Raw genomic sequence first — 14554 nt, 5'->3', positions numbered from 1 at the left:
AATTTTGGTGAGGATCCGCTGAAATTTGTGACCTGCGAAAACTTGTACGTATTTTTGATTAAATCCAATATGGCGGCCGAATCAATTACGATGACATCACAAGTTGGCTTGGGTCGGCCTAAGGACCTTCAACAGTAGTACCAGACACCACTAGTGGGTTTTAATTCTAAGCACAACTGCTGCTACAGGCCAAAAGGCATGTTTCTTAATTACAGCGCCCCCTAGAGGTCAAAGGTCACCAGATTTATTGAGCGTCCCCCTGATTGGGTCCTGAGTCCATGGACTAAGGTTGGTTATGATAGATCAATGGGTTGCTGAGATATGAGCTCACTTCCTGTTTGGCGGCTTCGCCGCAAATTTCGATTGGATATTACGGGTGAACGGTCATAGTTCCGGAGACAAAACACCACAACTTTTGTGAGGCTTGGTCTGAAGATCATGTATGTCAAGTTTGGTGACGATCGGACAAAATTTGTGACCTGTGAAAAATTAGTTTCACTTTCACTTAAATCCAATATGGCGGAAAATCCATCATGGCGGAAAATGACGTCATTGGGTGCGTTGAACTCGGCTTGGTCCAAGGATTCCAACGGTACCTCATTTTTCAAAATCGGATCAACAGGTCAAAAGTTACGTGCGTGAATGCACGCCCAACTTTGGCCTGTTGGTGGCGCTAGAGCCCTCGAGGAGCCGACATGAAACTTGGTGAAATTAATCATGGGCCTGTCCCCAATCGGTGTGCCAAATTTCACAACTTTTTACCAGACGGTTCTATGGGCTGCCATTGACTCCCATGGCGGAAGAAAGATGTTAAATAATAATAATAATAAGAAATCATAGAAAAACAATGGGGCTTCGCAGCTTCGCTGCTTGGCCCCCAAATATAGCTGCAAGCAGCAATGAGGGGGCCAAGCAGTGAGATCAGCAGGCCAGATTTGCCATGTAAGTCAATGCCGTTGCATCAGACATATAGCCTTAAGCAGTCACAGCAAGTTCCATGCCATACAACCCAAGATTGGCTGAGTTACAAGGTCAAGTTTCACATCAAAACATAACTGATTTTGTGGGGCTGAACCAGGGCTGAGTGTCGCCGCCCCCTCCCCCAGCCAGCCCACCGCCGCAACTGCCCCTGCCCATCCCACCCCGCCCCACCCTTGCACGCACGCATTAGAATTAACTGGATGGAACTCGCTGTCATCAGTTTCACATCAAAAATAAAAGATTGACTGAGATATGATCACACTTGCCGTGATTTAAACATAGAGGTCAACAATTGACGTCATAGGGTGTGTTGAACTCGGCTTGGCCCAAGGATTCCAATGATGCCTCATTTTGCCATTCGGGTCAACAGGTCAAAAGTTACGTCCGTAAACACAAGTCCAACTTTGGCCTGTTGGTGGCGCTAGAGCGCTTGAGGTGCCGGCATGAAACTTGGTGAAATGAATTATTGGACTGTCCCCAATTAGTGTGCAAAATTGTATAACTTTTTACCAGACGGTTCTATGGGCTGCCATTGACTTCCATTGCAAAATAATGTGCATCAGCAACTACTGGCCAAAATGCATTTTTGTCAATTACGGTGCCCCCTAGAGGTCAAATGTCACCAAATTTCTTGAGCGTCCTCCCGATGGGGTCTGAGGTACATGTACTAAATTTGGTTTTGATACATGAAAGCGTTCCTGAGATATGAAATCACTTCCTGTTTGGCGGCTTCGCCGCAAATTTTGATTGGCTGGTACAGGCCAAAGCTTCTGTCAATTGTTCCAGAAAGCAATGCACTCATCAGGCATGGTCTGAAGATGGTCTCTGCCAATTTTGGTGAGGAACAGATGAAATTTGTGACCTGCCAAAACTTTTTTGTGTTTTTGATTTAATCCAATATGGCGGCCGAATCAATTACGATGACATCACAAGTTGGCTTGGGTCGGCCTAAGGACCTTCAACAGTAGTACCAGACACCACTAATGGGTTTTAATTCTAAGCACAACTGCTGCTACAGGCCAAAAGGCATGTTTCTTAATTACAGCGCCCCCTAGAGGTCAAAGGTCACCAGATTTCTTGAGCATCCCCCTGATTGGGTCCTGAGTCCATGGACTAAGTTTGGTTATGATAGATGAATGGGTTGCTGAGATATGAGCTCACTTCCTGTTTGGCGGCTTCGCCGCAAATTTCGATTGGCTGTTACGCGCGAACGGTTTTAGTTCTGAAGACGAAAAGGAATAACTTTTGTGCGGCTTGGTCTGAAGAGCATGTGTGTCAAGTTTGGTGACGATCGGACAAAATTTGTGACCTGTGAAGTTTTAGTTTCACTTTCACTAAAATCCAATATGGCGGAAAATCCATCATGGCGGAAAATGACGTCATAGGGTGCATTGAACTCGGCTTGGTCCAAGGATTCCATCGATACCTCATTTTTGACAATCGGCCATACGGGTCAAAAGTTACGTGCATGAACGCACGTCCAACTTTGGCCTGTTGGTGGCGCTAGAGTGCTCTAGGTGCCATCATGAAACTTGGTGACATTAATCATGGGACTGTCCCTAATCAGTGTGCCAAATTTCAAAACTTTTCACCAGACGGTTCTATGGGCTGCCATAGACTTCCATGGCGGAATAATAATAATAATAGGGAAGAAAACATAGAAACACAATGAGGTCCTCGCAGCTTCGCTGCTTGGCCCCCAAATATAGCTGCAAGCAGCAATGAGGGGGCCAAGCAGTGAGATCAGCAGGCCAGATTTGCCATGTAAGTCAATGCTGTTGCATCAGACATATAGCCTTAAGCAGTCACAGCAAGTTCCATGCCATACAACCCAAGATTGGCTGAGTTACAAGGTCAAGTTTCACATCAAAACATAACTGATTTTGTGGGGCTGAACCAGGGCTGAGTGTCGCCGCCCCCTCCCCCAGCCAGCCCACCGCCGCAACCGCCCCTGCCCATCCCACCCCGCCCCACCCTTGCACGCACGCATTAGAATTAACTGGATGGACCTCGCTGTCATCAGTTTCACATCAAAAATAAAAGATTGACTGAGATATGATCACACTTGCTGTGATTTAAACATAGAGGTCAAAAATTGACGTCATAGGGTGTGTTGAACTCGGCTTGGCCCAAGGATTCCAATGATACCTCATTTTGCCATTCGGGTCAACGGGTCAAAAGTTACGTCCGTGAACACAAGTCCACCTTTGGCCTGTTGGTGGCGCTAGACCGCTTGAGGTGCCGGCATGAAACTTGGTGAAATGAATTATTGGACTGTCCCCAATTAGTGTGCAAAATTGTATAACTTTTTACCAGACGGTTCTATGGGCTGCCATTGACTTCTATTGCAAAATAATGCGCATCAGCAACTACTGGCCAAAATGCATTTCTGTCAATTACGGTGCCCCCTAGAGGTCAAATGTCACCAAATTTCTTGAGCGTCCTCCCGATGGGGTCTGAGGTACATGTACTAAATTTGGTTTTGATACATGAAAGCGTTGCTGAGATATGAAATCACTTCCTGTTTGGCGGCTTCGCCGCAAATTTCGATTGGCTGGTACAGGTCAATGCTTCTGTCAATTGTTCCAGAAAGCAATGCACTCATCAGGCATGGTCTGAAGATGGTCTCTACCAATTTTGGTGAAGAACAGATGAAATTTGTGACCTGCGAAAACTTGTACGTGTTTTTGATTAAATTCAATATGGCGGCCGAATCAATTACGATGACATCACAAGTTGGCTTGGGTTGACCTAAGGACCTTCAACAGTAGTACCAGACACCACTAGTGTGTTTTAATTCTAAACACAACTGCAGCTACAGGCCAAAAGGCATGTTTCTTAATTACAGCGCCCCCTAGAGGTCAAAGGTCACCAGATTTCTTGAGCGTCCCCCTGATTGGGTCCTGAGTACATGTACTAAGTTTGGTTATGACAGATGAATGGGTTGCTGAGATATGAGCTCACTTCCTGTTTGGCGGCTTCGCCGCAAACTTCGATTGGCTGTTACGGTCAAACGGTTTGAGTTCCGAAGACGAAAAGTGATAACTTTTGTGCGGCTTGGTCTGAAGAGCATGTGTGTCAAGTTTGGTGACGATCGGACAAAATTTGTGACCTGTGAAGTTTTAGTTTCACTTTCACTAAAATCCAATATGGCGGAAAATCCATCATGGCGGAAAATGACGTCATAGGGTGCGTTGAACTCGGCTTGGTCCAAGGATTCCAACGGTACCTCATTTTTCAAAATTGGATCAACAGGTCAAAAGTTACGTGCGTGAACGCACGTCCAACTTTGGCCTGTTGGTGGCGCTAGAGCCCTCGAGGAGCCGACATGAAACTTGGTGAAATTAATCATGGGACTGTCCACAATCGGTGTGCCAAATTTCACAACTTTTTACCAGACGGTTCTATGGGCTGCCATTGACTTCAATGACGGAAGAAGGTATAATAATAATAAGAAAAGATAGAAACACAATGGGTGCCTTCGCAGCTTCGCTGCTTGGCCCCCAATAAATATAGCTGCAAGCAGCAATGAGGGGGCCAAGCAGTGAGTTCAGCAGGCCAGATTAACCATGTAAGTCAATGCCGTTGCATCAGACAAATAGCATTAAGCAGTCACAGCAAGTTCCATGCCATACAACCCAAGATTGGCTGAGTTACAAGGTCAAGTTTCACATCAAAACATAACTGATTTTGTGGGGCTGAACCAGGGCTGAGTGTCGCCGCCCCCTCCCCCAGCCAGCCCACCGCCGCAACCGCCCCTGCCCATCCCACCCCGTCCCACCCTTGCGCACACACATTAGAATGAACTAGATGGAACTTGCTGTCATCAGTTTCACATCAAAAATAAAAGATTGACTGAGATATGATCACACTTGCTGTGATTTAAACACAGAGGTCAAAAATTGACGTCATAGGGTGTGTTGAACTCGGCTTGGCCCAAGGATTCCAATAATACCTCATTTTGCCATTCGGGTCAACAGGTCAAAAGGTTACGTCCGTGAACACAAGTCCAACTTTGGCCTGTTGGTGGCGCTAGAGCACTTGAGGTGCCGGCATGAAACTTGGTGAAATGAATTATTGGACTGTCCCCAATTAGTGTGCAAAATTGTATAACTTTTTACCAGACGGTTCTATGGGCTGCCATTGACTTCCATTGCAAAATAATGCGCATCAGCAACTATTGGCCAAAATGCATTTTTGTCAATTACGGAGCCCCCTAGAGGTCAAATGTCACCAAATTTCTTGAGCGTCCTCCCGATGGGGTCTGAGGTACATGTACTAAATTTGGTTTTGATACATGAAAGCGTTGCTGAGATATGAAATCACTTCCTGTTTGACGGCTTCACCGCAAATTTCGATTGGCTGGTACAGGTCAATGCTTCTGTCAATTGTTCCAGAAAGCAATGCACTCATCAGGCATGGTCTGTAGATGGTCTCTGCCAATTTTGGTGAGGATCCGCTGAAATTTGTGACCTGCAAAAACGTGTACGTGTTTTTGATTAAATCCAATATGGCGGCCGAATCAATTACGATGACATCACAAGTCGGCTTGGGTCGGCCTAAGGACCTCCAACAGTATTACCAGACACCACTAGTGCGTTTTAATTCTAAGCACAACAGCAGCTACAGGCCAAAAGGCATGTTTCTTAATTACAGCGCCCCCTAGAGGTCAAAGGTCACCAGATTTGTTGAGCATCCTCCTGATTGGGTCAGTAGTCTGTATACTAAGTTTGGTTACGATACAGCTTCAATCAGATGTGTTTTCAGATATATGTTGGGTGCAATAATGGTGTGACTGTTACCAAATGTTGGAGCCTATGTAATGTCAATAAAATACAAATTTTTTTGTCTGACTTTATCCTTTATTCACATTTCTTTTTTTTAATCATGCAAATTAGGCCTACCACATTTTATGCAGATATTGCCTGATTTGCTGAGTCTGGATATGAGATTTCAGAAAACTTGCAATACAACAATGATGTTTTTTATGATAGTAATACGTTTCATGGTAGTTAAGTTTCATGGTGATATTTGTTTTTTAACCTATCATCTGTAATCTCTAACCTTTCCATCAAATGTATTTTGTGTTCTGTGTGGAAATATTTTGATGTCGAGAATGGCAAATGAAGTAGGGACTTTTATTGTGACGAGTATCATCCCGTATCTCGTCTGTGACATCTACCATCTTTCTTTTAGCTGACTACAACTGTCGAGGTAAGACGCAAAGTTAACGTCTCCAGAAAATGAATTGATATGTCTGTATATTTGGTTTTGATCTACTTATAACAGAATAGGCACACAAAAATATGAAAATATGTCTAGCTGAGGTGCATCTGGAGAGCCATCTTTGTTAAATGTGTTAGCAGCTAACGTTTTAGTGTCACACTATGAACGACAAACGTTAACGTTAAAGTTAGGCAGACAGGAAAGGTAGCAATTGTGTAAAAATGAATTAGTAACTTTAATAGCCTAACGTTACATAAAACATATTATCCTATGGAAGCAGGCAATGTGTTGAGAACTGGCCGTTATCTCATGAAATACGTTGTATCGTCGAATTAAGTTTACATCATGCTGGCATGATGCTTCACGCCATGATGCAGGCTAACGTTGTTAGGCACGTTTGATTGTGAGCAATTAACTTTGTGGTAACGTTAACTGAACTCCTTTTGAATAGATTCTAACTGTGTTGGAAAACGTTTTTCGGTACTATAACCTTGGTTGAGTTTTGGAGTCATGTCTGATCTTGAAAGCCGTTTGGAATGCAAGTTAACCTTAATGTTAGCAGAGCCCATTTAGACATTCTCTGCTAAATCAGAGACAGACTTCTAGCAGCTAAATTATAGCTGCGGGAGAACATAGCAAACCCGTAGGAGTTGATTAAACAAATGTATGGCTCCGTTTCATGTACACCGTGTGTAAAGGCAGGTAACTATGTACAATTCTTAACAAATTAAGTAATTTAATTGATCTTAAACAGAGGATGTGAAGTTATCCTAGGTTAAATTGGTCTTGTTTGGGTGGAATGTGACCGAGGCTGCTAAAATCATAGCTATGAATTCGTAGGTTACGGCTAAAATACTCTTTTACAATTACAAGCAAAATCACTCGTTTGTAAGCTCAAAGTACATATCTATGTAATTGTAAATGCTAAGTTTGTATCTTTCATAAACTATATATGTTAAATGTTTTCCAGATTTTGGATTCCTTTTTGAGCAAGTTAATTGAAGGTAAGTGTTAAATGTTTCAGGGCTTTTATGTACAACTTCTAGGGAAATTTTGAAACTTTTATGCTGCATTGCCTGCAAAATGTTTAACCGTAATGCTAGTAAGAAATATGCCATATGTTGATCTGGAATAATTACAGCTGTGCTCGGCCTTGTGTATGGCATTGAAATGCCTTACAGTTCTGGACAGAAAAACTAGTATATTACACTGATATGCGCTGATTCAGAGTAATTTCTATGGCCTCAGAGTAGAAAGTCATGAGAATCACTGCAGGGACTCCTGCAGTAGTTTTCAGTGGTGATGTGTGGTATTATTTGGGTTATGGATGAATGTGGTGTGGCATGCATATGAAAGCAAGGAAGGAGGATTTAAGAGGTGTAGAGGGAAACATTACTGCTGTATTGGAAGTTAATCCTAACATTTGGTTAATAGTCTGATTTGTATACCGGGATGCAGGTTGAAGTGGGTTGCTGGGCTTTGGACAGAGATGCTCACGTAGTTGCTCATCCTGAGCTTGGATTAGTTTTATTCCTGTCTCGTATGCTTTGTACTTTAGGTCAAGAATGTGTATGCCTAACTAGGGTGTAGCTGTAAATGTGTGCAACATGTTCCATTTCATGGTAGTTGTGTGTAGGCTTAGTGGTATGTAACAATCCTCCAGATGTTAATTTGTTTAGCAGATTAATAATAGCTATAAAGCTACATATCACCCCTTTTGATAAATGCAGTGTGGCCTACCCTAGCAGGAAGTGCAAATTGAAAGTAACATTTGCCTACTGCCCCCATCAAGGCAAATATTTAAAAAATATATAAATATCCTTGATTAGACTATGTTGGTTTTTGTGGAAAAGAAAATTGGCGTTAGTCCTGGTTTTAGTAGTGGGCAGTATGCAGTCAGATAGGTCACCATAGGCATATTTGGATTTGCTACGGATGGATTCACAAATAAATAAATTACATTTGGCAAGATACTTGATATACAGGCTAAATGCAAATGGGCTACGCCAATGCAATTATTTTACATTAACAAAATGCAGAAAAATATAACGGATTGAAAATAAAGTAGGCAGGTATGTCAGTCATTTTTATTGTTCGCAATTGGTGTACTGGCATGTTTAACTGTTAGCTGCAGTGCAATGTTACATTATGTGTAAGTTAAGTACAGAACCGACTGTGCAACCAGATTTTTTTCTGTGCCCTTAAATCTTTTAACTTGGGCGCATAAGTGCTCCTGGATTTTTTTTTTTTTAAATGTAGAGCCCTGTCTTAAGTTCAGAAGTTAAAGAGTCTTTATGATGTAAATATGTACATTGTTATTGCCTGTTTATCAGAACTGATGAAAGTATTAGTGGTAACTGTATGATATTTCTGATGTGTTTTCTGTGTGTTTTGCAGATGCCGTGTCCAAGCAAGCGGTCCAGGGCGGCCAAGAAGAGAAAGGCTGACTTGAGGTCCACTGAGGTCAGGCTGTTGAGCTTTACTATCTGTCCTGATGTATTATGAGTGTTTAATAGGAAACATGTAATGTTGGACACATTTGATATGTTTCTCCCAATTCTTATTTACAGTAGTTTTTATGTTTGCTTGAAATATGCCGCTTACATTTTGAATGTATTTGATTTTAATGAAGGATGTGCTGCATGTCTAATTTAAAGGAGAAATCCAGCGAGTGCTTACATAGATCTACGTTTCTCAAGGTGACCAAGTATTGTCGGTACAAAAAATGAAAATGTTTGTTTTTACCGGTAGCTGCTGGTTGTAGCAACTCGAGCTAGGAAAAACTGATTGTTTTGATTTTGTTTCATACCAACAGTACTCAGTGACCTTGAGAAAAGGAGACCTATGTGAAAACTCGCCATATTTCCTTTTGAGAAGTTGCTGAATATTTATGATCTAAATATATTTACATTACTGTTCTGAAAGTATGAGTATATTAGTTGCTTTAATGATGGAATTATTAAAGAAGTATGGTATGTTAGACTTGGTAACTTTATGATGGGTTTTCTGTGTTACAGGTGCCGAGCAAGAGGTCCCCGGTGGCGCAGGTTGACTTGGTCTCCTGTGACGAGGTTGGGCGTCCTCGTAAAAAAGCCCACACACAGTCTTCGGACGCTATACAGTCTTCGGACTGCCAGTTACAATGCCAGTTACAATGCCAGTTACAATGCCAGTTACAGTCTTCGGACGCAATACAAGCAAACTCTACCAACTCTCAAACAAACTCTACCAACTCTCTGAATATGTGCCATGACTCTGTTGTAAACTCATTGTCAAGTAATGTGAAAGAAAATAATGCTACTGATTGTTGTTCTTTGAATGAATCTGTTGACTTCCCAGAGAGATCTGTGCTGATGGGGTCCTTTCATCAAGGCGATTCACGGTTTGGAAATGTGCGCAACAAGCAGTGTGGTGCCATCAGCTTGACCGCTGTTTTGAAGTCCAAGATGAAGAACGTGTGGAGCTGGGAAACTGGAGATCTTGATGATGTTTTGATTAAGGGAGCTGTTCTATACAGGTCAATGAGCGTACAGGGTAAAATAAGAGACCATGGAAGGGGTTACATTGCTGTGTCTGAATTACCTAGGCAATATGAAGTGTGGAATTGTGATTTTGCAATAAACTTTGCTGAATCTTACACTGGATTTATTCACGTTGATGACTATGACCATGCTTTGCGTGATGTTGCCATGCCTTTTGATGTAGCACTGCAGCGGGCACTGTTTAGCAATGATGGCTGTTTGTTAACCATTTGTGCTAATACATGTGCTATAGTGAATGCAGGAGCAAGGTTTGCCTTTGTTGATTCACATGCAAACAGGAACGTCAACCAGAAAGGTCAGAGGACAAGTTGTGTTGCATACTTCAGCTCTGTACAGGCCCTGATCACATCTGTTTATGACTTTGCACGATCTTTTGGCGTAAGCACACCACGGTTTGAGGTAACTGGAGTCACAGCAGTAACTCATGCTACCGCCCAGATGACTGACTCATCCAGCTGCACAACGAGCTCTGCTAACTGCTGTCCGCTCTACAGTGATTCTGTGAAGGGTAGGCCTAAAGTGTACCAACGGCAGGAATTTGTAAGTGGGTTGCATAAGCCACCAAAGGTTGTAGGAAATGCCACAAATTGCACAGAACAGTTGCAGACAAAACGAGACACAAATGCCCGTTCCAATGTAAGCAACAGAACACTCTACAGTGATGTTTTGAAAGGAGTGCCCGGTAAGGATGTTCAACAAAACGTTTGCAGACCTCTGTATGTACATGAATTTGGTGTAACTCTGAACAGAGATCGTGCATCAAAGGACGAAAACAGAAGCTGTGAGTGTAATGTAAAGAAACCAGAGACCAAACAGGATAAGCAGTCATTCAATGAAAGTACAACAGACGATGTCATTCTTGTCAATGTAGAAACACACAAACAGTCTTTAAAGCGTAATCTGCAGGCAACTGATGATGTCATTATAAGTGATGTAAGATTTCACAAACAGGTTTTTAAACCTTTAACTCGTCATGACCAGGATGCACTGTGCAGATGTTTAGATCTTCAAAATGAAAATGTTGATTTAGGCCTAATGGCAACCACTGATCTCGATGACATGGGATGTCCCTGTAAGATAAGAAGCATAAAACCTGACGGGAATTGCTTTTACCGTAGCCTAGCCTTAAGCATTTGTCACAATGAAGACAAGCATTTGAAAATAAGACGGGCTGTCGTGAAACACCTTCAGAGAAACAGCGCCAAATTTGAAACATATCTGAGGGAAGAATACACATCTGTGCAGGACTATGTGAGTAAATCAAGAATCTACTACTGTGGTTCATGGGCAAAAGAGATTGATATTTTTGCTGCTGCTGACTTATTGCAAACAACTATATTTACTTTCAATGATGGAAGATGGAATATGCACAGACCTATAGACTCTCAGACATGTAGAGATAATTGGATCTATTTAAATCACACTGGCAATCATTATGAAGTTGTTGAATGTGTACAACACAATGATGCAGGGAGGCCGTGTGCAGGAACATGCCAGCCAGTCAAGATTGATGACAACTTGAGGTCAACACGAAAGAGAAAGTTGAACGATGAATCAGAAAATGTGAAAGCAAAGAAAGACCGCCAACGATATCAAAATGATAATGATTACAGACAGAGAAAAGTTCAATATGTCAAAGATAAGTACCAGAAAGATGAGCTTGCCAAACAGACTAAGCGCCAGTGCTCTCGTGACTATTTTCTAAAGAAATACAGAACAAATCTGGACTTTAGGAAATTCGTGCTTCAGCGTTTTCAGAGAAAATATCAAACTAATCCAAAATTTCAGAAATTCCGAAGTGTTTATTTTCAAAAGAAATATAAGGAAAATACAGATTTTCAAGCAAAGGTACGAGAGTATTCCAAAGACAAATACAGGAGAAATCAGAAACATCAGAATGCTGTCCGTGCTTATTCTAAGGACAAATACAGGAGAAACCAGACACATCAGAATGCTGTCCGTGCTTATTCTAAGGACAAATACAGGAGAAACCAGAAACATCAGAATGCTGTCCGTGCTTATTCTAAGGACAAATACAGGAGAAACCAGAAACATCAGAATGCTGTCCGTGATTATTCTAAAGTTAAATATAAAACAAACAGCAAATTTCAGAAACTTGTCCGTGATTACAGTCATATGAAATACAAGAAAAACATTGGATTCCAGAACAAAATTAAAGAGCATAACAAGAGGAAGTATCAAGAAAATGAAAACATCCGTATAAATAAAATCAAAAGAAGTCGTGAGAGTTGTTTAATATGGCAGAAGAAACAGGAAGACATTGGCCTAGCTATTGATCATTTTCGTCAGGAGGTCAGCTGTGGTCCTGAATATGTATGCTCAGTATGTCACCGTTTACTCTTCAGGAAGCAAGTGGTTGAGTGTAAAAGACATTGCTATGAAAGAAAAGGAGAAGAAGTGGCTGCATTGGCTAATAGATGCATGACATTGCAATATTTACATGTGTGTGATGTTGAATGTGATCAGAAATGTCATTTGTCTGATAGTCCATCAAGCAAATTATGGATTTGCCATACATGTCATCGTAAAATACTTGGAGGAAAACTTCCCGAAGAGAGTGTTACCAACAACATGCATTTGGATGATATTCCAGCGGAACTTAAATGTCTGAACTCTTTGGAACAACATCTCATTGCACGTCACATTCCCTTCATGAAGCTGTTGTGTTTACCTCGAGGCCGCCAGAGAGCTTGCCATGGTCCTTGCGTCTCTGTTCCAGTTAATAACGCAGGTGTGACAAATATACTCCCAAGAAATGAATGTGATGACAAGATGATAAGAGTGAAACTGAAACGCAAGTTGACGTATAAAGGTCATTATGAGTACATGTACGTCCACACTGATCGTGTCAGAAATGCACTGAGGTATTTGATGGCAAACAATAAATGGTACGGTGATGTGACTATGAATGACGAATGGGTAAACTCTCTGAATGGCACTGACCAGCATGAGGAAAGTACCAAACAGGAAACACCTGCTAACAGTGATGATGACAATGTTCCTGAAGAGCAAGCAGAGGAAGATGTGACTTATATCAAAGACCAGAATGGGCTTTTGTCAGATACATCATTACAACCTGTCGATCTGGGTTCAGAGATCATTGATCAGAATTTTCAGGATATACTTAATGTGGCACCAGGTGAAGGTAACAGTCCAGTGAGGTTGCTGTCCGATAAAACCAACGAGGCAAAATGTTTCCCTGTTTTGTATCCATCTGGTGGACCTACATTCCATGATGAAAGAGAGTCCAAAATAAGTCTGTCACGGTACCTGAATACACGCATTCTGAATGCAGATGGGCGTTTTGCACAGAACACAGACTTCATTTTTTACGCACAATACATATCAGAGGTGCATCAAGTTGTATCTGGTGTATCAGTGGCATTACGCAAAGGTGGCGGCAACTCCTCTCTGAAAGACGCATCACCAGACATGTTGTTGAACTCAGAGTCGTTGGGTAAAATATTGCGTAATGACGAAGGATACAAGTTCTTACGAGGAATTCGTGGCACACCTCCATACTGGATGTCAGTTCAGAAAGATTTATTTGCCATGATAAGACAACTCTCCATACCCACGTTCTTTGCATCTTTTAGCTCTGCAGATTTGAGATGGCCTGAAATGCTAAACTCTATTCTAAGAATAGAAGGTAAACAAATGTCTGTTGACGATCTTGACTGGTCTGACAAATGTGGACTCATACGTCGAAACCCTGTGACAGCGGCAAGAATGTTTGATCACAGATGGCATTGCTTTCTCCGTGATATAATCATGTCGCCAGCAGAACCCATAGGGAAAATAAAGGACTACTTTTATCGTGTTGAATTTCAACAGCGTGATTCTCCTCATGTCCACTGTCTTTTTTGGGTTGAAAATGCTCCCAAGATTGATAAAGAGAGTGATGATGAAGTGGCACAGTTCATAGATACATACATCACCTGTGAAATGCCACCAGAAACAGATGCAGAGCTCTACGACGTTGTAAGCAGCGTACAGAGGCACAGCACAAGACACTCTAAGACTTGCCGGAAGAAAAACACAGTGTGCAGGTTCAATTTCCCACGGCCACCATCAACCTGTACTTTCATCACAAGAGGCGGTAACTGTGAGGATTTGAACGGCAATGATGCCAATACAAGTGCTAGTGCAATAATAAAGAATGTTAAAACTGCGTTGACCATGCCTGACATGAATTTTGATACAGCCGATGCATTTTTTGAGTCTCTTGGGATAGATCAAGGTTTGTTTGAAAAGGCGTACAACATATGTTCCAAAAAGAAAAGCATTGTCCTGAAACGAAATCCTGGAGACATTTGGGTGAACCAGTACAACAAAGACTTACTCCGTGCTTGGCAAGGCAATATGGATATCCAGTATGTCACAGATGCCTTTTCAGTTGTGGTCTACATACTGTCGTACATCACAAAAGCAGAACAAGAAATGGGTTTGCTCTTACAACGTGCCCAAGATGAGTCAATGAATGGCAACCTTGATGCAAAAGCAGCATTCAAACAGCTTGGAAGTGTTTACCTACACAACAGAGAAGTTTCAGCCCAAGAGGCAGTGTATCGATTAACACATATGCACTTGAAAGAATGCTCTCGTGACGTACAGTTCATTCCAGTTGGTGATAACCCTGTTAGGATGAGTTTACCGTTGCACGTCCTCCAAAATAAAGCCCAATTCCAACAGTGTAATGATGAAAGCAGCATTTGGATGACCAATGTGATTGAGAGGTATAAGAGCAGACCCCAGAATGCACAATTTGAGGATTTATGTCTGGC

The 14554-nt window shown here is 41.9% G+C and overlaps 1 long non-coding RNA gene across 2 annotated transcripts; it reads left to right on the top strand.

Moving 5' to 3' along the window:
* The first annotated feature begins 1622 nt into the window (after positions 1-1622).
* Positions 1623-9844, top strand: LOC121720459. Of its 2 annotated transcripts, XR_006034554.1 has the most exons (5): positions 1623-1639; positions 6178-6195; positions 7178-7211; positions 8605-8670; positions 9225-9844. It is a non-coding gene; the product is annotated as an uncharacterized LOC121720459 (long non-coding RNA). The 2 variants fall into 2 exon arrangements; XR_006034553.1 differs by lacking the exon at positions 1623-1639 and having other exon boundaries at positions 6140-6195.
* The last annotated feature ends 4710 nt before the right edge of the window (positions 9845-14554 follow it).

The sequence above is a fragment of the Alosa sapidissima genome, chromosome 10 (genome assembly GCF_018492685.1).
Source record: "Alosa sapidissima isolate fAloSap1 chromosome 10, fAloSap1.pri, whole genome shotgun sequence".
Lineage (NCBI taxonomy): Eukaryota > Metazoa > Chordata > Actinopteri > Clupeiformes > Clupeidae > Alosa > Alosa sapidissima.
Note: the sequence above shows the minus strand (reverse complement) of the source record. Positions and strands in the feature narration are given on the sequence as shown.